Source organism: Heterocephalus glaber, unplaced genomic scaffold (genome assembly GCF_053883595.1).
Source record: "Heterocephalus glaber isolate CG9 unplaced genomic scaffold, H.glaber_assembly_v1.0 deba00001472, whole genome shotgun sequence".
Classification (NCBI taxonomy): domain Eukaryota; kingdom Metazoa; phylum Chordata; class Mammalia; order Rodentia; family Bathyergidae; genus Heterocephalus; species Heterocephalus glaber.
The window spans coordinates 66,009,567-66,012,051 of NW_028258315.1; the positions used below are offsets into that span (position 1 = coordinate 66,009,567).

The following is a 2,485-nucleotide window of genomic DNA, read 5'->3' on the forward strand; positions in this document are numbered from 1 at the left end:
TCTTATATAATAAATCCACAGGGATTCTAGACTTCTCCATTCCTCTGGCCCATCTCTTCATACTTGTACCAATTAGATATAGTTTAAAAAAATCACACTAGTGGTGTTACATAAATCCAGTCCAGGTTGACCCCAGCCCTGCCTTCACATCACTATAACAACACACTGCTCTATGTTCTCAGGATCAGAAATCACCAGGAAGACTCCAGAGGAAAGGGTGAGGACACAATGCTGAGTGGTAACTGATTCTGGGTCTGAAGAAGTCTCAGACCTACCTATTGTCTGAATTTTAAGTGTGTAGTGTGTGGGTATGCTTCATTGAGTCAGATCAGTTACAGTTCAACAAGAGAAGAAGAACTAATAAAATATATATATATATATTAAGAAAATTATTGTAAGGAATTGGTTTATGTAATTTTGAGGACGGGATGTCACACTGGAATTCTGGAGCTAGAACTAAATCTGCTTTGTCCACAGGAAGAATTTCCTCTTCTACAAGAGGAGACTCAGCTCTGTTCTGAGGCCTTTCAACTGGTTGAGTCTGACCCATATGTTGTCTAGGATAATCTCCAAACTTATTATGGACTTTAATCACATCTAAAAATACATCTTCACAATAACACCTAGGTTAGTGTTTGATTCAGTAACTGGGAGTTATAATCTTGCAGAATTGATGCATATCACTTACTGGGGTTTGGTATGTTTTAACAAATGCACAGGCATGCAAAACCATCACCATGATCAAAATATTTTTTTAAGGTTGGAAAAAGTATGAAGCATTAAGAGACACTAAGTATATATGGCTTTTTGGAAACCAATCCTTCTTGCATGAAAATCCAAGAGTTACCATTTCACAATCTGAAACATTTGCTCCCTGGGATCCTTTTGTTCACCAATGCAACAGGTCCAGATGTGCAAGAAAGTCTGTATACATTTCTAAATGAGATCTTTCAAAACCAAACATTGGAAGAGCTATACTAGAAAGATTCATCCTGAGCCTAAACTGTGACAGGAGTTGCATGATGATGCTCTTCTTGTGCTCCTCCACAAACCCTGCCTCCCTGTCCATCTTTATGTCATATGAATCAAAAAGTTCAGCATCACTTGTCCCATTGGGCATGAAATTCAGTGATTCTGGGGTATTTGGGTGCTTTAGCCAAAGCTACTGTGGGTCAGGAGTGAGGCAGACCCTGAAGAATCTATTAAGTTCTTGGAGGATGAGCCACTTTGAGGGAATTTATTAGCATCATAGAATTTAACTCCACTGCTAGAGTAGGAGAACCCTACCCTATTTGGAAACAAGTTGACATGGCTTGGAGAATTTAGACTGCTTGTAGGTGGTGAATGTCCATTGATTGTACTATTTGGTGTTGGAGTCTGATGTTGTCCCAATGTAGCTAAAACAGGACCAATGGGTAGAAAAAAAAATGGATGCTGCTCTGACTTACACAATTGAGCAGGTTCTGGAGATAAGTTAGTCTGGTAAGGCATTGTACTCATGGCAGGTTCCAAGGACTAGGCTGATTTATTGTCTACAGGATTAATAGTACTTTTAGCAATCTGCAGCAACATAGTATAGTATTTAATAGATGCTACCATTGATATTTGTTGTCTCTTTGAGAGTTTCAATTTTCTTTCTCTGTTCATAATATTTATGGTTTTGAACCTTGTCATAATAAAGCTTTAATTGGTCTATCAAGATGTGTAGGTAAGCATCAGCTTTTGTCAGTTTCTTTTAAGTCTTGGACACTTGAAACAAAACCTAGAATCCGGAGAGTATGTCAAAGAATGTTTTTCTATGTATGGAACTACTTCTCTCACTCATCAGCATCACCATCCTCAAAATGGAATGTTCTCTGATCAACAGTAATTGTGAAGGTGCTACCATACTCACCATCTTTATCAATTACAGATCCTCTGATCTAAAACTTCAGGACTGCAGCCCTGCATTTTAGTCCAACACCAACCAATGGTACTGCAAACCTTTCATCATGTTACTTCATTTTTCTAGTTGCCCTATTATCATGGACACCATCTTGGGAGTTGCCCATGACAACAAACTACCATCAAGATATTGAACATATTCAGCATCCCTAAGTTTCCTCATGCCTGTTCATATATCTTCCCTTCTGTTCCTCCTTCCATCTTCAGACAACAACTGGTCTGCTCTCTGTAATAATGGATTAGTTTACGTTTTCAACTTAAACAGGTGCATCTAGTAAGAATTTAGTTTCATTTAAGACATAACAGAAATCAGGCTGGGGATTTAGCTCAGTGGTTCCAGCACCTGCCTTGCAAGTGCAAGGTCCTGAGTTCAATCCCTGGTACTAAAAAAAAAAAAAAAAAAAAAAGACATAAAAGAAATCATAAAAACATTAAACATTTATGTCAATATCAAGATGCATAATTGTTTATTGATTTGCTTATATGTTCCACTCCAGACTTTTAGTTTTATTTATTCTTGTCATGATTAGTCATAAATTTA

The 2,485-nt window shown here is 37.5% G+C and overlaps 1 pseudogene; it reads right to left on the bottom strand.

Annotated features, from left to right (window-relative positions):
• Positions 1 to 779: 779 nt before the first annotated feature.
• On the bottom strand, positions 780 to 2,053 carry LOC101713637 (oxysterol-binding protein-related protein 9 pseudogene; annotated as a pseudogene).
• Positions 2,054 to 2,485: the final 432 nt, after the last annotated feature.